Consider the following 22,114-nt stretch of genomic DNA (forward strand, 5'->3'; position numbering starts at 1 on the left):
GATTATACTTTGTAATTCCCATTTCTGGCGGGTGATGTCAGCACTTTGTGGGAAGGTGAGGAGGTTAATGAGGCCTGATTCCATACCATGGAGAACCATGGTGTGGGCCTTCAAGACCAATTAGAAGGGGATTCAAAGTTCCCTCCCACCAGGATGGTAATGAGGGAGAGAAGGTGCAGAGAGGATGGTCAGTGTCCAAGCAGGAAGGGTAAAAGGAAAATGGGGCATTGGCAAAGAGGTTGCAAAGGAAGATGACATAGCTCTTCCTCCCCAGTGCCTAGATGGGAAATGGGGGAGAAGGAAGGAGGAAGGTCATCTCACACTGGTGGCTCTCCATCAGATGGTGTCTCAACAGTTCAGGTTGGGTAAAGGAAGGAAGGAAACCCCCTGCTTGAAATCAGTCCTTCACATAGATGTAATTCCTTTAATGAACAATCTTCTTAATTCAAGCTGCAAAACTTGTGATTGAGGACAAGGCAACTAGAATTGGAGTTAGAGGGCCTGAGTTTACTACATGTGTGACCTTGGGCAAGTCCCTTCCCTGCTCGGCGAGTCATTTTCATCATCTGTAAAAATTATCTCTAGGATCTCTTCCAATTGTATAAATGTATGGACTTAGGATCCACTTTCTTTAAGAACAGCCCTTCCTGCAAATGAGGCTTTTACTGGTCATCCACTGGCAGGTGGAACGAAGCTTCATTTATTGTTCAGTTGTCTTCGGTCGTGTCTGACTCTTTGTGACCTCATTTGGGGTTTTCTTGGCAGAGAGGTCAGAATGGTTTGCCATTTCCTTCTCCAGCTTATTTGACAGATGAGAAAACTGAGGCAAGTGGGCTCTTAGCTCCTTTCTGCAAGCCTATCCTGCCCACCAAACTGGGCCACTTGGTTTGCTCCAAGTACACTTCACCTGCCTTAGAGCTTCCTGCTTTAGCTTCTTGGCTCTGCCCCCTGCCTAGAATGCTCTCTCCCACCTTTTCCACCTAAACGATAATGACATTATAATAGCATTTACATAATATACTGTCATCACTTGATCCTTACAACAACGCTGTGAGACAGGTGCAGTTATCCCAATTTTACAGTCAAGGAAACTAAGGCAGACGTAAGTGATTTACCCAGGGTCACACATATGGGCCTTTATCAGGCCTTCCTGATTCTAAGCTTAGTGCTCTAACCACCGCACTACCTAGCTACCTATGTAAATCCTATCCAGTTGTTCAGAACCAAGCTCAAATTCCACATCTTACATGAAGCCTTTCCATGTTACTTTAGCCCCTACTGATCCTGCCCCTATTTGAACCATCTAATGTTTGCTGCGGTTCTGCGATCTCATGTGGCACTTGCCACACTCTGCTTCATGTTGACGTTATCCGTAAATGAGATTTCTCTTTCCCACAAACAAGCCGTGCCCTCTGGGTAGACGGACCCTGAAGCCTCCATGGTATCTACACCGTATTTGACCAAGTACAGTACTTGATGAATGAGTAGAATTATGAGAGAATACCATAGATACTATCATGTGCTTAAAAGTCCGTATTTAGAACAGGAGTTCCCACATATCATCATTGCCAAGATGACCATGTAGACAGGAACCTAAGAAATGAAAGCTTTGGGGCTGTGTGACTTCCATCCTAGGGTAATAAAAACAGCAGTCAGCTAATAGCCAAGAAGTCTATGGTTCGAGCCCAGGCTTTGCCATTCTGAGTGACCTTGAGGAAGCTGGGGTGCCTGACCTGTAATAGGTGCTTAATAATTGCTTTAAATGCTCTGATCTCAGTGTTCTTATTTGTAAAATGAAGTAGTCACATTAAATATGAGGGTTCCTTGTAGTTCTGAAAGCTTCTATTTTCCTTAGATTGAATTCTGTCTGTGTTCATTTTGAATCTTCTGCCTTTTTCTTTTTAGTCACCCACTTCTTTCAGACCTGAACCTGTATCCTGCATTAATTTACCGAGTTGCATTGCCTGACCCCAAATATTTATCTGTTTAAATAATGCAAGTAAGGCTTCAACATCTGGGACTGGCCTTGGGTTCAACAGTTTGTAGAAATGAGAGTAGAACTTAGGGCTTCCATTAAACTGACCCCGAGAGCGTTCAGCTCTGAAGTAGATAATAGAAACATCTGTAAACAAAGTTATATATTACTTGGTTACAGTAATATGTTACAGAAGACTTTTTGAGCTCAGTAGAAATCTGTGGAATATTCCCCAGAAGAAAAAAAATATTTTTCTATTTGTAAACACTTGTCTTTTTGGATCTAGTCAGTATTTTTTCAATACTGTATGCTTTTGAGGAATAAAGTCAGGTCCTTGAAAATTCTGCATTGTGTAAGGGTGACATTTGATACAAAGGAGGGACTCACTTATACAACAAGTAATAGCAACCTCCGTCGAGGCTGGGGAGAAGATGAAGCTGGAAAAGGAAAATGAGGCAGCCACATAGTGGCACTTCTAGACATGAGCCCCATGGGGGTTTTATATGAGTATCCGTCTCAATGTATGTGAATATGGCACTGATATGGCCATTTAGACTATTACCACAATATGGAATGACACCTTGTAAAAACCACATACACCTGGTAGAAAGGGTAACATTTATTACATTATCCAGAATAAAATCAAATTTTCCAAGACTTCTGGGGGCCATATCCAGCACATACAACTTTCATAAGAATATTTTGTTATAGCATGCTAGCCTTAGTCATCTTTCACCTTAACATCTTCCATGACACTCTTATGTGGCAGCAGTAAGTTTTACATGGTGGGGGGCAGTGGGGATGATAGAGAAGCATGAGGTTTTTTTTTACTTAAAAGAAAAACTGCTCATTTTTAGCAGCCCCAACAATCTTTAGTCACCATTTCCTAGTATTCAGAGGAAAGAATAGTGACGTACAGTCCATTGGATTGACAGCAGCCACTTCGCAGCAAGGTGGCACAGTGGCTAAAGCAATGGGTTTGGAATCAGGAAGACTCAGTTCAAATCTGGCCTGAAACACTTTTACTAGCTGGGTAACCCTCCCCAAGCCACTTAACCCTGTTTGCCTCAGTTTCCTTCTCTGTAAAATGAACTAGAAAAGGAAATGGCAAACCACTCCAGCATCTTTGCCAAGAAAACCCCAGATGGGATCACAAAGAGTTGGACACAACAGAAAAATAACCAAATAGCAACAGAAACAAAGTCATGTTGACTCTGAGTTGGATTTGATGCAATGTTACAAAATGTCCACCTCATTAGGTGTGTGCGTGTGGGCCTGAACTTTAGAATCTGTATCTGCCAGTCACCATTCAAGTTCTTCTATAATGTAGTGAATCCAGATTTAAAATCTATGCCCAAAAAGATCAGGATGTATGACAGGGATACCAAAATACCCAGATCATTAAGGGTCAACTTTAATTCACTGTAACAAACATGAAGTACCTGCTGTTTCTATAGAGTCCTCTGGTAGGCAGCGGAAGAGACAGAAAGCTGAGGTAAGACATAGTCGCTGACTTCATAAAACTTGTAGTCTAGTCTAGTAGTGGGATAAGTTTAATATGGTATATCCCAGAAATGCAGTAGAACTACAAAACCCAGTGTTGCAGGAAGTTTGGGGAGACAATTCCATGGAGGAGGTGGTGCTAAGTGAGGTTGGGGGCTTGGCATCAGAGTACAATAGGAATCCAACAGGTGGAGAATGGCAATAAAGACATCCTTGGCATAGGAAACAATGTGGGCAGAAACATGGAAGTGGGAACGTGCAAAGCATGATGAGGCAACAGAGAATTGTCCCATTTGGTGGAGCAAAATATGCATGGAAGGGAGTTCAAATGAAATGCCTGGAAAAGCACGGTGGAGAAAGGTTATGGTGGATCTTCCATAGCAGACAAAGGGTTTAGGAGCCCTTGATGATTTTTTTAATATAAATGGCCAGATTTATATATTTGGTAGATTCCTTTGTCAGTAATATAAGAGATTGATAGATAAAGGGGAAAGAGAATAGAGCTGCATAGCCTCTTAAAAGACTGTTGCAATGGTCTCCACAGGCACCAATAATACATATATAGTTTATACGTATATGATAGTATGTTACATGTTATGTATAATAATATATTATAGTATACATTATATATTGTAAGGAGAGGACACATGTGAGGTGAAATCAACTGGACTTGGGAACTGAGTGGTTCAAGTGCCCACTACATGCCAGGCACCATGCCAAGTGCTGTAGCTACAAAAAGAAGCAACAGACAGTCCTTGCCCTCAAGGAACTCACAATCTAACAGTTATGAGAGATGACAAGAGTCAACAGTAACTTCACAGTTTCAAACATGGGAGAGTGGAATAATGATGCCATCCCTTATAGAAATAGTAGGAAAAGAAGGAGCATGTTTAGGGTGGAAAGGAATAGATAAAAAACATCCCCTAAGTTTCAAGTGCCAGTGAAATTTCCAGGTGGAGATGAGTTGGAGTTGTTAGAAATGAAGATCTGTAAATCAGAGATGAAGAGAAAAATCTGCGTCCAGACATCATATGTGGAAGTAGTAGCTGAAGCCATGGAAAGGAATATGTCCAAAAGAAAGAGAAGGCCAAGGGGAGGCCAAGCAAAGAAAAAGAGGAGATAAGAAGTAAAGAACTTTCTCTTCAAGCCTCAAGTCACTCTCCCTTCACATCTTTCTCGAAGGTAGAGGAATTTGCCTTAATAAGAAGTTGTGGATAGTGTTTCTTCTGTTATCATGGGGAAGCAAAAAGTAAATAATGAAGCTAAGAGAAGGAGAATTGAGGGAGATTTTGTCAGATGGCCTCATCTGTAAAATAGATTAGATCATTTCATTGTAAATTTGAAGGATTTCACATTTGTAAATGTGAAGAGAAAGAACAGAAGTTTGGAACAGTCACTGTGCAGAATGAGATAGGGATTCTATAAGCTACCAAGGCAGTTACCAAAAGAATAAATTTTTTTTTTAAATCAGGTGGGAAAATGACTGTAGATGCAGATAGGAAATTGTAACTACCCTGGCTGGCATTGTTACTGTTTCTTGTGTGTTTGTGATAGGGAAATTCCTTAGTCACATTGCTTAATTTGAAATAGATTGGATTGGCCAATTACACACAGTGTTACAGTTTGAACATAATACTATCCCACACACATTAGAATTGTGTATGTGTGAAGAGCATGAGATCCGAGCTAACTGCTTTGTGTGGTACACCTTACAATTCCTTGATAGTCTTTCCAAATTAAGGGAGAAGGAAACCCCAAAATTAAAAGGCATCATTTAATCTGTGTTACCATTTTGGCTTTACCTTTTAAACAAGCTTTTATTCCACAAGTAATTGTTGCTAGATGGGAATAATTGTTTTCTGATCTGCATAATTGTCACATGCTCTAAAATATTGTTGTCTTTTTAGAATCCACTGTACTCTTGTCATAAATCGTTTTTTCTTCTATAGTGCTAATTACACAACCGAAATTTTACAGTAGAAGTAGAGCCAACGAGATTACATAAGCAGTTGTCTCATTTAAAGGACAGAGTTTCCCAAGGGGAAAGAAAAGCATTTTAATCTCTTTTATATTCACAAAGGAAATTCTCTTTTCTTTCCATAAATGATGCTTGAACCTAGATGACTAGTTCTTCTGAAGGATTAAGAGTGAAAGATTTCTCTGATCTAGAGAAATCAACCAAAAATTACAGAATCATAGTTTTTGAGAATTGGAAAGGAGCTCAGCCCTGATCTGATCCAACCGAAAAGGACTACCGCACTCAGACAGAGCTAACAAGTGGTGTTCCCTCTGCTGACTGAAGGCTATTGATGCAGTAAGCTCATTCCCCATTGGCACAGCTCTTGTTGCTCCTGTGGTTTTGTGTAATACATGGTATATTAATAATTATCAGTAGCCGTTATAGAGAGTTTTCAGAATCCTTTCTATCCTGAACCTGGCTCACCTTTCACCCAACATTATATATTCTGCTGTTGCCAGGTTCCTGGTGATGGAGCAGAGTAAAGGTGAAGAAACCCATTTACCAATTTCCATCCTTCCTCATCTCTTACCCATTCAATTTCAGATAACAGTGTATTCTGGGAACATTAGTCTTTGAACATTGTGCTCATTCAGAAAACTGTCACATTGCATTTCTATGGATGATATTGGAATGCAAGGTTCTTCAGTGGAAGGACTTGAGTCTGCCCCCCCCCCCCGCGCCCCGCCCCGGCTTTTGTAATTGCCCACCTTTCTCAATACAATCATAACTCTAGAAGACTGATGATGAGGTACCACTTGACAGATACAGAAGGAGGCATATGTGGATTTATTTTACTTGACTGTATTTGTTTGTATGTGTGGGAGAAATTTCAGGGGTCATGAAACAGTAATACAAAAAAGCATCAGTGAAACATTTTTTAAAATTTGTAGACAGACAGGCAGGGAAACAGAAGCAAGGCAGTGTTAACGCTGTCATGTTAAATTTAATATGCCCTTTTTAAAAAGCAAGCTCCATATCTGAGTCATGATTTAATATACAGCCCTCTTATTGTATACATATGGAAATATGCATGTATGTTGAATATATTTGTTAAGTTCATCTTTTTCTTTCTTTTTTTTTAAATAAGTGATCTGGATTCCAGTGTCAGTTCTGCCACTAATTGTGAGAGCTTGGGAAAGTCAGTTAACCCATCTTTGATTCATTTTCCTTCATCTGTTTAAAAGATGGGACTGGACTAAAATGATCTTCTCAAGTCACTTTCCACCCACGAATTTTGTGGTTTTAAAACTTCAGAACTTCTTTTCCCGTTCTTCTACTCAAGCAGCATATACTGACATTTTCTTTTGCCCTTTTCCCTAAAAATAGGAGAAAGCACTCACATTTGAGAGAGGATATTTAGGTTAGTTCTATATAGAGAGTTTCAGTAGCCTAACTTTGGAGAAAATGTCAAATATTTGGTTATTTCTTAAATATTATGTTTCCACTGGTTAGTGTGATTTTGTTTTATTGTGTTTAGAGATCTTGCCTTTCTTTAAAGGAAAATGTTCAGATCATAAGTAACAGGTGGCTGTTTTCTATTATTTTTCCGTATCCTGTGGTTACAATATAGTACTCCTACTCTCTGTTCCAAGGAGATGGGTCACCGTAATGGGGCTATCTTTTTGGATTCATGTGCTTTGACACAGCTGTGCTAGAAATCTTGTATGACAAATGGTCACATTGTGCTTTGCCTCCAGCCAAATAATTTTAATCTCCCTTCCTTGGGAGTTTTAAATAAGATGTCCCATTTACCCAAATAGCAATTCAGGGTGACATGGCTGTGTTCAAACAACGATAATATTTTAAAGAAATCGAAGTCCCCTAATTCCCACTGGCGGTTTGTTCTTTTGCTTTGTTACAAAGTTACTTCCCCCTGTGGATTTGAAGGAAATTGACCGTTTCTTCCTTTTTCAACTAATCCCTGCACCTGCTTCAGTTCTGAAACTGAAATAGAAGAATAAGGCCCCAGCCTCACGTGCTCTCTGCCCAGACCACCTAAAAATAGCTTCCCTTGGTGAAGTTCAGAGCAGCTGACAAAGGATTCGTGTGTGTCCCTCCCGTCAGGACATCAGTTTCACACACTGAAAACAGCTACTTCTTCCTCACTCTGTTACCGATCAGTCAACAGGGATTCTTGGGGAACTTTCAGTCTCAGTCCCAGGAGTCCTTCCTGTGACCATCTTTTCTCACAAGGTCTCCTCTGTAAATACTGACTGTTGAGCTCAAGTCTTTTGTAATCTGTGACTACATCTTTTTAAGGTTTTTTTCATGCCTTCGTTTAACATCACTAATTTCCCTCCATGTCTCCAATTCCCCATAGAAGTTTTCTTGTAGCAAAGAACAGTCAAGTGGTACTGAACGACACAGTAACCATCTCTGGCATTTTCCACACACATCCCTCCACCTTTCTACTGAGAGGAGGGTCCTCTAAGATCAAGGTTAGCCAGCGCACTGTTGTTTTCCTTTTTTGTTATGTACCCAACATGAGCAGCCCCTGATAAAATGTTAATTGACTGATCTGAGATCACCTGACTCTTAGGATTTTCATTTTCATTATAATAGTCACGTACATTCTTCTGTGATTCTTTGTTCTGCCTTAGTTTTTCCCTCGTTTTTTGGAATTCCTTACGTTATTCATTTCTTATGGTACAAAGGCCAGCTAGTGGGCACAATGGATAGAGTGCCAGGCCTGGAGTCAGGAAGATCCATCTTCCTACGTTTAAATCTGGCCTCCAACACTTGCTAGCTGTGTGACCTGGACAAGTCACCTAACCCTCAGTTTTTGCCTCAGTTTACTTATCTGTAAAATGAGCCAGAGAAGGAAATGGCAAACCATTCCCATATCTCTGCCAAGAAAATCCCCAGATGGGGTCACAGTCAGATATGACTGAAAATGACTGAACAACAAAACAGTGCAATAATGTTCCATTATATTCCACCATTCTCCATTTAATAGCCATCTACTTTACTTTCAGGTTTTTTCTGACACCGCAGAAGTTTTATATTAGAAATACTTCAGTATATTTGGTACCTTTCCGTATTTGACCTCATTTACCTGCTTTAGGATTTATGCCCAGTAAGGGGGTCACTGCGAGGTCAAAGGATATGGACAGCTTAATGATTTTTCTCACATCATTCCAAATTGTTTTCCAGAAGAGTTCTTCTCATTTACATTTCTGTTATTACCACCACCACCACCACTACTACTACCACCATCACTACTACTACTACTACTACTACTACTACTACTACTACTACTATCACCAGTGTATTCATGTGCCTCCCCATTTGTGTTTTCCCGTAGCCATTATTCACTGTTCTGATCTTTTATTATATTTTTGGAATGAAAAAAGTAATTGAATCTTAGATTAAGAGCTGGAAGGGGCCTCAGAAGACATCTGAGTCGACCTCTTCCATTTCTAGCCAGGGCCCAGGGAATTGGCCTGCCCAAAATCAGAAGCAGGATTTGAACCTAGCTACTGTCTTTCTTTTGTATCAGTCTGTTTGCTGTAAAGATAGAACCTCAGAGTTGTTGTCATTTGATTTGGAGTACTTCTTCAAAACATGTATGTTATTAGTTTGCATTTCTTTTTAAAACTCTGTGTCTTTTGATCACTCATCTATTAGAGACTGAGGTCTTTAGGTGTCCATTTCCTACATATCCCGGTTTTCAGACTTCTTCAAGATAAAAGATTTTTTCCCCGTCCACAGTTTTTCTTCTTGTTTGAGTTACAGTGACTTTGGTTAAACAAAAAACTTTGCAACTTTCTATAATCCGAGTTGTCCTCGGTCCTTTACTTGTTTATGAATTCTCCCTGTAACAATTGTTACTCTCCTTTCTTCAGTGGTTTTGTTTTTAACGATGTTACCTTTCCACTTCAGTTGCTTGTCAGTTTGTAACCTTACCTTTGTGTACGGTATAAGGCCGTGATCTTAGACTTCTTTTTTTTTTTTGCCAAACTGCTTATTACCTTTCCCAGAAGTTCTCCCAGGAGTTTGTGTGCTTCGATTTAGAGAACACTGGGCTACTGCATTCATTTGTCACTGACTCTTACACCGTTCCACTGATCTACTTTTCTATTTTTTAAACAAGGCTAAATAGCTCTGATAACTACTACTTTAAAATATAATTGAGATCTGGTGTTGTCAGATACCCCTTATCCATTTTTTCCCCCACTATAGCCTCTCATTTTTTTGCTACTCCAGATGATTTTTAAAATGTTGTCTAGTTGTATAAAGTAATTCTTTGGCAGTTTGATGGACATAACATAAAATCTATAAATCGGTTGTGACTCACAACCTTGGAGAATGATCCCTGAACTGTCCCTGATCTATTTTCAGTCTCATTTGCTGGATCTTCATCCAGGCCAAGACTGTAACTATGCATGTCCCACAGGGCTCTTTTTTGGACACTCTTTTCTTCTTCTATACGATTTCACTTGATGATCTCATCAGTTCCCATGACTTTGTCATCTCTCAAATCTGCTTTTCCAGCCCTTGCCTCTTTGCTAACTTCCAGTCTGCCATCTCCAACTGTCTATTAGACATCTTAGGGAAGCTAGGTGGTGCGGTGGATAGAGCACCAGTGCAGGAGTCAGGAGGACCTGAGTTCAAATCTCACCTCAGACTCTTGACACTCACTAGCTGTGTGTCATCTCCAGTCATCCTGATGAGTATCTGGTCACTGGATTCACATGGCTCTGGAAGAGAAGTGAGGCTGGTGACCTGCACAGCCCTCCCTCACTCAAAACAAAGTCAAGTGCAAGTCATGTCATCATTTCTCTGATGGCATGATCTTCTTCGGCAACAAAGGATGAACACACACATTGGACATCTTGAACTGAATACCCTCAACACATTTTTAAACTAAATGTCTAAATCAATCCATCATCTTTCTACCAAATCCTCCACCCTTCCAAGCTTTCCTCATATTGTTGAAGGTATGACCATCCTCTCACAACCTAGGTATCATCCTCAGTCCCTCACTATCTCTCACTCCAACCCCACAGCCAATCTATTGCCAAGGCCTGCCAATTTTACCTTTGTTAAATGTCTCACACACATACTGTTACCATCCTGGGGCAGGCCCTCATGCAGTTTGGCCTCCCTTCCACAGGTCTCACCATTCTCGTCCATCCTCCATTGAGCTGTCCAAGTGATCTTAAAACAGACAGGTCTGACTGTGTCACTGAATAAACTCCAGTGGCTCCCTATCCAGGATCAAATCTAAAGTCCTCTGGTGTTCTAAACCATTCACAACCAGCCCATCACCCTGCATCTTTCCAGTCTTCCTGTACTTTATACCCCCTTCCCACATTCTCTTCAACCTAGTGACACTGGCCTCCTGCTGTACTGTCAACAAGACGTTGCATCTCCTAACTTCAGACGTTTTCATTAACTGCCCCCACTCTTGGAATCTCTCCCTCCTCCTCAGCATCTCCTGGCTTTCCTGGCTTTCCTGAAGTCACAGCTGAAGTCTCTCCTTCTACAGGAACTTTCCTCATCCCTCTTAATTTTGGTGCTTTTCTGTCTGTTGATTTATTCCATTTGTCCCATATCTGTCATGTTTGTATATAGTTGCTTTGTTGCTTTGTCTCTCCCTGCCCCCGTTGGACTGAACTCCTAGAGAACAGGAACTATCTTTTACCTTCTAATTTTTTTAAATCCCCAGCTCTTAGTATAGTGCCTGGCACATGTTGTTGTCGGGTAGAGCCTGATTTTTCGTTACACCACACCAGGCCCTCTGTCCTCCACTATCTCTCAAAGCCTGTCCAAGTTCATGTTTATTGTTTCCATAACACTATCTCTCCATCTTCTCCTCTGCCATTCCCTTCTCCTTTTATTTTCAGTTTTTCCCAGCATCAGGATCTTTTTTCAATGAGTCCTGTCTTCCTAGTATGTGACCAAAGTACTTAGGTGTCAGTATTTGACCTTCCTATGAATAGTCTGAATTAATTTCTTTAAATATTGATTAATTGGATCTTCTTGCTGTCCAAGGGACTCCCCAAAGTCTTCCTCAGCACCACAGTTGGAAAGTATCCGTTCTGTGGTGTTCCTGGCACATAGTAGGTGCTTAATAAATACTTAATGACTGGACTGACTGATCCCCATCTCTTCATTTCGGTTTGGTCTCCACAGTATCTCTCATACCTATGCCCCTCTCTCTGCTGCCATGACTGCCACTCTTATTCAGACCTTAGCACCTAGAAGCTCAATTCTTCCAGTATCTTCCTAGTTGGTCTCTCTACCTCCAGTTTTCAATCTCTCTAATTCATCCTCCACAGAGCCGCCATATTGACATTCCTAAGGCACAACAAGTCTCACAGATTCACTGCCCTCCTCAAAACCCTCCAGTGGTTCTGGGTAAAACAGAGATTCCTCTGTCTGCCTGCCATGTAAAATCCTTCCCAGACCGAATCCACCCTCCCAGTCAAGCTAATTTCTTATTTCTCCCCTTCCCACCCTGTATGGCCTACATATTGTTCTGTATGAGAACTCTACCTCCTGTGTGACCTTTGCCCAGGCTATCCCTGCCGTGCTTGGAATGGGTTCCCTATTCGCTTCCAGCTCTAGAATGTCTCTTTTGCTTCAGGGCTTAGCTCATGGATCAGCTCCTTCTTAAGACCTTTTCTCATTCTTGTTAATACCTTCTTCCTACCAATGTGCTTTTACTTTGTTTATATTTCATTCTTAATTATCTGTGTGCATGTTGTTCTTCCCCTCCCCCACTACACCCCCAATGAAAGGTAGACTCCTTTAGGCGCTTCATAAGTGTTTCTGAAATGGTCGGAAAAATGAGTAGGATTATCATTTTTATTGTATCAGGTTGGCCCAACCTTTTATTATAGAAGTATTTCTGTAACAAATGCTTATATGTGGCCTGGGTATGTCACATCAGGTTAATTGCCATGTATTTTATACATGTTGAATTTATTTTAATGAAATTTCTCCTTCAGTCTTTTCCCCTTTGATTTTGTAAGTACTGTATATAAATGTCAATAATTTTCATGATTTAATTTTTTTGTGCTGCAACTTGAATGAAGCTGCTAATCATCTTAGTTGTTTTGCTTTTTCATCCGCAAAGAAAAGTGGTAGTTTTAACTCCTTTTTGCATTTTTTTTTAGTATTTTTTATTTCTTTCTTCTGTCTCATTATAGTTAGCATTTCTGGTAGTATCAAAAAATAGTGCAGAGATGGAATAATCCTTGTTTTACCCACATATTTTTTGGGTAACCAGTTGGTTAATCATCTTAGATTCGTCAGAACATCACTTGCTGCCATCATCCTTGCATTCCTTGGTTTCCCAAAGGGAAATAAACATGGTGTACAACTTCAGTAAAAATAAGTAGCAAGTAACATTGCTGGGAAGAATGTGTGATAAAAGTACAGAAATCTTTGTCTGCTTCATCATTAGGGAATTAGACTTCACCAGTAACCAAGTGTTACAGCGAGGCGTACTGGTCTGTATTAATCCCCTTTCAATATACCAACAAAATACCAGAAACTCAATGGATATCCTCATTACTACACTGGTGAGACCCATTTAACCAATATTACTTTTTTTAGCTCTAGGTCTAACCTGATATTTATTAATTACCCTGATCATTTTTCCACATGGCAAAATTCTTTCCACTTCAAGCTATAGTATTAGTTATAACAGGCAGCTAGGTAGCACGACAGATAGAGTGATGGATTTGGAGTCAGGAAAACTCTTCTTGAGTTCAAATCTGACCTCAGACACTTAGTAGATGTATGACCCTAGGCAAGTCATCTGACCCTTTTTGCCTCAGCTTCCTTATCTATAAAATGATCTGGAGAAGGAAATGGCAATCTACTACAGTATCTTTGTCAAGAAAACCCCAAATGGGTTCTCAAAGAATCAGACACAAAGAATGATATACAAGGACCTCCTTGCCCACAATCATCTTTTGCTACCCCTGCTAGAGACTACTGTATTATATGATCCAGTGGTCTGAACACACTGGGACATATCTTAGTCTTATACTGATCATTTTCATCAACCTAAAATTTTGAGTTCTTTAATAAAGTACATAAATTCTAGACTATTCCTAAGCAAAAGTTAAAAAAAAAACCTTTTTCCTAAAACCACTAAAATTATAAGCATGATACTTTTATTCTTTACATTTCAAAAAAAAATCTTTTAAATCACTGTAACACTAGGATGGCACATAAAGGTCAGAAGAAACTCAGGCTAGTGAAATTGGCCTCAAGGGTCCTGGTTCCACCGTCAAACTTTCGAGTGGCAATTCATGTCTGTTGAAGAATTACAGAGTCCTCCCTGCATGGATTTAACTACTACATTTCGTCCTAAAATAGCATGTATCAAACTTTTTCCCTTGAGGACCTCTTTGCCATGAAGAGCACCCCAGTCAGTACATCATATTTCACTCCTACTTTCAAAAGAAATGAGCCTGTATTCTTGGTCTTCATAGAAATGCTCAGAGGAGGGGCTTTTCAAGAGAAAAGATGGGCAAGGTACAGAAGGAACAAACTCACCCCAATTACAGAACTCATGCATCATTAGGTACGACCACTGCTCCATGATCTCTAAAGTTTTCCTAATTCTCTAGTTGGAGCTTTGAAGCTGCTACTGTTCACAGATGTTATTGTTAGAAGAATCTCCTCAAGAAGGTGGTGAAGCAGTCACTGCTGCTTTTTAAGGTATTTGACCTCTTTTGTGTATCCCAGTGCTTGGGATGGTTTTAGACAGATCATTAAGAGATTTCTTTAACTCCTGTCAAATTTGAACCTGAAAGCACAGGTTTGAGCTCCAAACTATGAAAGCAATTGTACTTTTTCATCTCGTCTCTTCCTTGGGGACTTCCTGTCACGTTCAGTCTTCTAGAGAAGGCCTCCTGTTGCCTTAAATGGAAATGTTAGCCTCTCGATATTTGTACTAGAATGTCTCTCCTTCCTTAGTACTTATTTTGTTCCTTGAACTTTGGCCGTGGGTCATAGGAACTAAATAGTAGCATTTCAGACAGGAAGATGTTTTCCCAGTTTTTTACTTCCCTTCCAGAAAAAAAATTCCATTTAGAATCCCTAGTTTCCTTCAAAGCCTAGTTCATTTGCTACTTCCTACATGAGGTTTTTTCAGTTCCCTCAAAATGCTGATATTTCCCCCTAAAATGACCTTATATTTACTTTGAACATATTATGAAGTACATTTGCATGTGTGTGTGTAGTGTTTCCCCCAATAGAATGGAAGCCTCCTACAGGCAAGAACTGTTTCTTTGTTATCTTTATCTTCCCAAGGTCTAGCACAGGGTCTAGTTGCTTTAATAAATGAGGAGAAAGAGGAAGAGAGGGGCTGAGAGGAGGTGTGGAGGACAAAATAATCATAGGACTTGCATGAGAGTCACATGGAGCTCTAGTTCTTTAAATTAAAGAATAAGGCATTTTAATATTGGTTATTTATTACGAGCAGAAGAAGGGAAAGAAACAATCACAGGATTTCAAATTTGGAAGGGACATTAGAGTCCAGCTAGGCCAACTGTCCCCACACTGGCCATCCAGCATTTGCTGAAGGGCAACTTTGAATGTGTTGTCTTCTCCCTTAGCAGAGAACTCAGTCTATAGATGTGTGTTTCTCAACTGGATCCTCAGATACTGGCCATTGAGGACTCCCTTTGAGTATACGTGGCACCTACTTGACCCCTGAGTTTGTAGAGCTCCACCCGTGCACAAGGGCATTTCTTTTTAATATGTCATTCCACAATTCAGTGGTATCATCGTTTAGCAACGTTCATCAAGTACTGTATTGCGTACCTCTGGATTTCATACTGTAGACTTTGATCAGAGAGAGAGAGTAATGAAAGACAATTAAGACAACATTTGGTAAGTTCTACCACCCAGATTAAGTATGTTTGATGACTGCCCCTTCTCAGAACTGATATGTAGTAGATACTTAATAAATCCTTGTTTGCAGGACTTTTCATCTGAACATCAGATAATTCAGTGTAATTCAGCAGACCCTTATTAAGCCCCACTATGTGCAAAGTACTGTGTCAATTGCCGAGGGTGTATAAAAAACAAAAATGGACTGGTCCCTACCCTCAAGGAGTTTACATTTCACTGGAATGATATGATATGTATGTAGACAAATAAATAGAAAGTACAAGGTAATATTAGCACATTCATTTAAGAGTTGGAAAGCACTAACACCTCAGGGGGATCAGGAAAGACCTCATAGGGGAAGTTTGGAAGAAACATAGAGCTCCTAAGGAGTAGAGGGAGAGGTGAGTAGGGAATACATTTCAGACATAGCCTGTAGCTTATGCAAAAATAGAGAGGTGTGTAGATGGGAAACAACTGGTAGGCCTGTTGACCTGAAATAGGATGTGTGTAAAAGAAAATAATATGAAATAAGATCAGAAAGATAGGTGTGAGCCATATTGTGGAGAGCTTAAGCCAGGCCAAGGATTTTGTATTTTATCTTCAAGGAAATAGAGATCCACTGAAGATTGTTGAGTAGCATGGTCAATTCTATCTCTAGTGTCATCATTTGGCAGTGATGTGGAGGGTGGACTGTTAATAATTAAGGCAAGAAGTAATGAGGACTTGAATTAAACTTTCTATAGCCTGTAATATTGTTAAAATATGGCACCACTTTTGTGATAACAGCCACTACATGCATTTCCCACCTACTGTAGCTTCTGTATACTATACTATATGCCCAACTTCATCAACCTTGGTCATGGTTTTGAATTATTTTTTAATAATATCAAGTGAGAAAAAAGCATTATTTCTTAAACTAGAGTTTACTTGTTATGTTTTCCTACTTTTAAGAAGATAACTACATGGCCTCTGAATTAAACCTTTCTTTTGCCTTAATGCCGACTCTGACGACTTATTGTGGGTTGGAAATGACCCTGAGTTTTTGCACAGAGCACAAGCTCTGGCAGATCTTACCAAGATAAGGAGACTTTGAGTAAAAAGCTGACAACAGATTGTGTGTCATTAGCTCTGGAACCAAACCCACAGTATCTCTGAGGTGTGCCAGGTTTTAAAGATGCTCATTACCAGAGACCTCATCACCAAGGGGTGCCTTTTTTTTTTCAGAGGCTCAATTTATCAAGTGTTTCCACTAAGGTTGCGGGGAGAGGGGTGAATAGCCCTCTCTAGTTTAGTGAGATCATGAGTCCTTGAAACAAGGCTTAAATTGAGCACAGGCATACCTCAGAGATATTGTGGGTTTGGTTCCAGACCACCATAATAAAGCAAATACCACAATAAAGTAAGTCACGTGAATTTTTTTTCCCAATGCATATAAAAGTTATGTTTACAGAATACTATAATCTTATTAAGTGTGCATAGTATTACATCTAAAAACAAACTTAATTTAAAAATAGTTTATTGCTGAGACATGCTAACCATCATCTAAGCCTTCCGTGAGTTGTAATCTTTTTGCTGACGGAGGGTCTTGCCTCAGTGTGGATGGCAGCTGACTGATTAGGGAGCTGGTTGCTGAAGATTGGGGTGGCTGTGATAATTTCTTAAAATAAAACAATGAAATTTGCTGTGAAGTTGGCTGCATCGATCAACTTTTCCTTTCACTTGAACCCTTAGAGGCCATTGTAGGATTATTAATTGGCTGGGTTTCAACATTGCTGTGTTTTGGGGAATAGGGATACCCAAGGAGAGAGAGAGAGATGGGGGAATGACAGGTCAGAAGACACACAATGTTTACTAAGTTTGCCATTATAACATCAAGGATCACTGATCACCATAGCAGATATAATCATGATGGAAAAGTTTGAAATACCGCAAGAATTACCAAAAGAGACACAAAGAAGTGATGTGAGCACATGCTATTGGAAAAATCGTGCCAATAGACTTGCTCCATGCGGGGTTGCCCCAAACCTTCGCTTTGTAAAAAATGCTGTATCTTCGAAATGCAGTAAAGTGAAGCGCTGTAAAACTAGGTATGCATGTGCTTGCTTTTCATTGAGCACGCTATTTTTTCATTTAACATAGAAGTCATGCATTTAGGCATAGCATTTCTACTATTTTTTTTTTTCAGGTATCTATTATTCCTTTAAATCTGGTTCATCATAACTTACACGTTGTACCTGAGAACTGCCATCTCTATTTTGAGACTGTTAAAAATAAATCTAGCTCCTTCCTGGACAGCAGCGTTTGCAGTTCCCTTCTCCTGGATTACAGGGAAATAGAATACCCCAGCCTGCTTCTCAGTGAGGACAACAAGCATGGAATAAAGCAGCTTACCTTGCTGTTGGGATGCCTTCTCTTGGAGGTTTCTGTATTTCCTGGCAGCTGTCTCTTCTTAATCACTCCAGTCCAGTTTCTAATCATGCACTAAAGAAACTGACCACTCTTTTTTTTCTCAGAACTCCCAGTAAGGTTGTCTCTGCAGGTAGAGGAATCCTGGGGTTTCCTGCCACCCACTGTGATGTTTCTCTCTTTTCTTTTTTCTTTTTTTTGATCCTTTCTCGGTTTTTATTCTGCCACCTGCCAAAACAAAGGCACTGTGCAGACCGAGACCTGAAACAGTAGCCGTGCAAAGGAGAGGAGGTGAGGACCCTGACCTGGCCTGGGACCAGACACGAACTATAACCCCCCTCACTCTCTGTCCAGCACTCTTCATACTCTGAAGGCAGAGGACCTTCTCAGAACACTGACCCCTTAGCTTGTCAGTTTTTAGAGAAGAAAGGAGCTGATTAGACTAGACTGTGGTGCGAAGAGACTCAGAAGCAACTAGCCATCTGCCCCGAGTAGACAAGTAATGACAGGTACATGCTGCGTGTGTGTGTTTATGTGTGTACATGAATGTGTCAGCTGAAATTCATATCTGTCAATACCACCCTCCTTGGCAGGCAGCTTTGGAGGACACTCTCCAGAAGGTCATTTCAGATGCATGTTAACCAAGGTTAGAAGCCTCCTAGAAGGAACCTCGATCCTGTTTTCTGCCCTGTGGCCACCTCAGATGCACTATAAATGACCTTTTTTAGTGAATAATTTGAATGGTATATGGTGAATGATTTTATACCTTCTGTTTGCTTTGCTAGCAAGATGATAGGACTAAGCAGAGCACAAGCCTTTTTTTAACAGCCTTATCTAAAGTATTGTGGTGTTCTGTTGTTTTTTAAATATTATACTAAATTTTAATTTAAATGGTAGATTAGAAAAAAAGTGAATTAGAAAAAAATTAGAATTCCATTCTGAAGATCTGAGTTCAAATCCTGGCTCTGGTACTTAAAACATTGACCCTGACCAGGGCATCTAGGTGGCACAGTGGATAAAGCACCATCTTCCTGAGTCCAAATCCAGCCCCAGGTACTAACTGTGTGACCCTGGGCAAGTCACTTAACCCTCTTTTCCTCACTCTCCTCATCTGTAAAATGAGCTGGAGAAGGACATGGCATACCTCTCCAATATCTCTGCCAAGAAAATCCCAAATAGGGTCAGAATCAGACAGAACTGAAAACTGAACAGTAAACCTTGATCGAGTTATTTATCTCCATTTTCTTCTTTATAAAGTTAAAGATGAGTGACTTGGGGAATTATCCAGTGACCTCAGAGATTAAACCTGTAGTTCTTTGCATTTACTTGCCTGTCCTAATCAGCGTCTCTCACTCCCACCAGGACCTTTGAGGTAGTTGTGAAAGGGTGTTCCATTCAAAACTTAGCTAGGAAGATATACTTGCTGAAATGTAAATGCATGTTTATGAAAATACAGCTGACTGTCCATTACCCATAAGCAGATTATTTGCTGATCCTCAGTTCTAAGCAGTGAGCACATTCTCATTTCATTTGTAAAGCCTGAAATATGTCTGGAACAACCCGTCAAAAATGATGCAATGGCAACGATATTCTCCCCTAATCCGCCCATACCCCCGCCCCGTGCCTCTGATTGCCGTCGTTTCTTCAGTGTTCTGATTTTTATGAGCTAGAGTAAGTAAAACGCATGATCCATGGGGTTCATAGTAATGCTCTAGTTAAGCTAGACAGTTTTACTTGGACCTCCATGCTATTCAAATAACTGAGGTCATCTTGAGTCATGACATGAAACAAAAATACAATACCCGTCCTAGAGCTATAATACTCTTACTGGTTCATGCATCTAGTCAGTCATTCCCAATTCCAAAGCTCTTTTCCAACCATGAATGTAAATGGTTTAAGGAAGCCCAATACTCTGTTTTCCTCCCCCAGACTTTCAGTAACTATGATTACCATAGAATACTTGGCAGGTGCTCAGAAGGCATAAAACTGTTCATATTTTAAAATGATACAGTGGGGAGAATGTGTGTGTGTATGTGTGTGTGTGTGTACGTGTGTATGTATATATGGAGGGAATAGCAATGTATACATGGTAGATTTGCAGTTTCTTGTGCCATCATCTTTTTTGTTATAGTGTGTTTTGGAAATGCTTAGTTTGTAAATAATAAATGCTTTTTCATTAAAAAAGAATAAAATTTTGACCCTGAAAGTTATTTTAAAGGATATTTAATGGATTTTGCAGCAAAGTGACAAGCACTGTAAAGGTGGGTCACGCTAGCAGACAGCCTGATAGTGCCCAGGTACCGCTGTGGTTCCTTTGAGAAGTGAACAGTCAGAGACTTGGAGTTGGGAGACATCTCACTGAGCTCTTTTGATAGTAAATGAAGAAGCTGAGGCCGTGGTAGATTCAGAGATTGCCTGAGGTCGCCCTGTTATTTAGGAAGTCAGCGGGAGCTCGGATCTTCTAACTTCTGGAGTAGTGAGGGCTCTTCACACTAAACCACACTACAGGAAAAAGTAGTGATTCCTTATGACAGCCTTTCTGACAACTCTCAGTACATGTGGTACTAGGAAACGAGCAAAGTCGATACTAACCTGCCTTTACAAACGTCTCTTTATCCAGCCTTAAGCTTCCTTAGCAGACTGGTTTTGGGGGGTGGGGGTGGGGATCCTGTGATTTCAGTGATGTAAGGGATTCTAGGTGAGGAAACTACGTCTTCATTGCCTTATCACAAACTGTTATGCAAAATTAGTCTTTGAGAATTACTTGGGAGGTTAAATGTGTTTAGCCTAGGAACAATCACACAGCCAGTCCTCCTCACTGAGGCCAGATCTCTGACCAGTGAACCACACTGTTCCTCACCAAGACATTTTATCAGTGGTAAGATTGTCCAGTTTGAACATAATCTCATGTCTCTTCCTGTAACCTTACCTGATGAGGGTATCAGTGCAGTGACAGAGCACTGGGGCATTACCCCTGAAGAAGTAAGAAATGATGACATTGAGAGCCATTGCGAAAAATAGAATGGGGGCAGCCTGGTGGCACAGTGGCTACAGCACCAGCCCTTGGAGTCAGGAGGACCTGGGTTCAGATGGGAACTCAGACACTTACTAGCTGTTTGACCCTGGGCGAGTCACTTAACCCCATTGCCCCCCCAAAAAAGAAAATCAAAAAGCACCTTGAAGAGAGCTTCCTATGTAATGAGCTTGAGCTCAGGATTTCAGAATTACAGGTACAGGTATTCCAGCTGTTCTCACTTTTTGATCAATTAAACTATATTCATGATTTGTTGCTGTTGCGTAGTATGAGAAGCTGAACTCCTGCTTCTTTGGGTTGCATATATGCGTCCTCTGATCCAGGTTGCAGGATCCATTTCATGTACCCTGAGTGAGCCAGAATACCAAGGGTCAGCTGCTTCAGCTGTGAGACATCCATAAAGTGTCCGATTCTGGTACCATTACATAATGCCCTCCTGGTGGCATGTTATTTCCCAGTAGCCTTAGCAGTTTTGTCTTACTGCACAAATATGTTTGCTCTTGATCCATACCACTTTTCAACAGTGCAGTGATAATTAGGGAGGAGAGGAAGAAAAGAAAGGAATAATTCTGTGGTGCTAGTGCCCCCCATACGCCCACCCCCTTAGTTTCCCATTGGCTTTGGAATCAGGGTATTAACAGATAAGATCCAAAATTTAGAGCCAGGTGGGATCGTATGGATTCTGCACCCTACATTAACCAGAATGCTGTGAAAAGGCAATGAGGAATATTAACTCTGATTTCTACTATATTGATTTTACAATATAATTGATTTTATGCTGTATTAATTTTTATAGTTGAGTTTTTCTATGCCTGAATTCACCTTGCAGTTTCCCTCTGACATAGTTTAAAATTGTGTTTGAAAGGAAATGTTATCCTTCATGCAGTTAACCCTGAGGACGGCTTGTGGTCTAAGCCCCAGTAAGCTTAACCTAGTGCCATCCCTGCGAAAGACAAGTCATCTGTCCTTGATTGTCCTGGTGCAGTTAGGAGAGGCTTGATCTTGCCCAAGGGAACAACTTACTTGGTGGCTCTGAACTCCTGGCCAAGATTATAAGAGGCAGATGAGGCCATGAAACCCTTAACTTTCCACAATTGTCAGAGAAGGGTGTGATTAGCCACACCTGAATGCTAACCCACTTTTCCTAGTATAACCAACTGTAAGGTTCCAAAACTATTGTCAGCCTGGAAAAAACTCAGACTAACTAGGTGGTCGGTGAATAAAATGGGGCATTTATTCGTAGTCAAGGAATTGAAATTCAGGACAACACTGCCTTATTCTGATAGAGATGCTGGGGACAAGGGGATACTCATAGGGC

At 40.5% G+C, this 22,114-nt stretch overlaps 2 protein-coding genes across 9 annotated transcripts in view; one reads left to right on the forward strand and one right to left on the reverse strand.

The window, feature by feature from the left end:
- The window catches only part of LOC140507271 (filamin A-interacting protein 1-like), a 216,600-nt gene extending 198,331 nt beyond the window's left edge, over positions 1–18,269 (reverse strand). The window contains exon 1 of the mRNA XM_072615385.1: positions 17,748–18,269. The gene's annotated coding sequence lies outside the window, so the exon portion shown is untranslated. The remainder of the gene's footprint in view (positions 1–17,747) is intronic.
- The window catches only part of CMSS1 (cms1 ribosomal small subunit homolog), a 414,416-nt gene that overhangs the window by 329,299 nt on the left and 63,003 nt on the right, over positions 1–22,114 (forward strand). The window lies entirely within an intron of this gene.

This window comes from Notamacropus eugenii, chromosome 5 (assembly GCF_028372415.1).
Source record: "Notamacropus eugenii isolate mMacEug1 chromosome 5, mMacEug1.pri_v2, whole genome shotgun sequence".
In the NCBI taxonomy this organism is placed as follows: Eukaryota; Metazoa; Chordata; class Mammalia; order Diprotodontia; family Macropodidae; genus Notamacropus; species Notamacropus eugenii.